Source organism: Babylonia areolata, chromosome 7 (genome assembly GCF_041734735.1).
Source record: "Babylonia areolata isolate BAREFJ2019XMU chromosome 7, ASM4173473v1, whole genome shotgun sequence".
Classification (NCBI taxonomy): Eukaryota; Metazoa; Mollusca; class Gastropoda; order Neogastropoda; family Buccinidae; genus Babylonia; species Babylonia areolata.
In genome coordinates, this window is record NC_134882.1 from 34,868,580 (window position 1) to 34,869,213 (window position 634).

The 634-nt window shown below is 47.9% G+C and overlaps 1 non-coding gene across 1 annotated transcript; it reads left to right on the top strand.

The window, feature by feature from the left end:
- The first annotated feature begins 261 nt into the window (after window positions 1-261).
- On the top strand, window positions 262-380 carry LOC143284363 (5S ribosomal RNA). The gene has a single exon (XR_013055518.1). It is a non-coding gene; the product is annotated as a 5S ribosomal RNA (ribosomal RNA).
- The last annotated feature ends 254 nt before the right edge of the window (window positions 381-634 follow it).

A 634-nucleotide genomic window follows, 5' to 3' on the forward strand; every position in this document is an offset into this window, starting at 1 on the left:
CACACACACACACACACACACACACACACACACACACACACACCTGCTAGCAAGTCCACCGCTACGGTCTAGCTGGAGATGCGAACATACCAGTGGATGCCCCATCTCCCCTATCACTAGTATCAGTTGATAGCACATCCCTCGGTAGCCTAGCTGAATAGCGCACACAGCAACCTCCCACAACACGACAGTTTCATCAGAATACTGACATTGGTCGTCAAGTGGAAGAAGAAGAAGATCGTCAAATTTCTTTACACGTACGCCAACGGCCATACCACGTTGAAAACACCGGTTCTCGTCCGATCACCGTCGTTAAGCAACGTTGGGCCCGGTTAGTACTTGGATGGGTGACCGCCTGGGAACACCGGGTGCTGTTGGCAATTTTTTTTTCTTTTTTCATTCTTACGCTCCTTAACCCTTCGTGTCTTCGAATTTTCAAGTAATCGCTGTTTTCATCTTATTATTATTATCATTATTGTTGTTGTTGTTGTTGTGACAAGAAACTTTGGGCACAGCTGGACAGTACAAGGTCTTCAGAGAAGAAGCCCCTCTCAATCAAGTGTTTCGGCCCTTAACTCCTTACACTCTAAGGGGGCTGGGCCACACCCAGGTCATGACTCCTGGACGCCTTTGT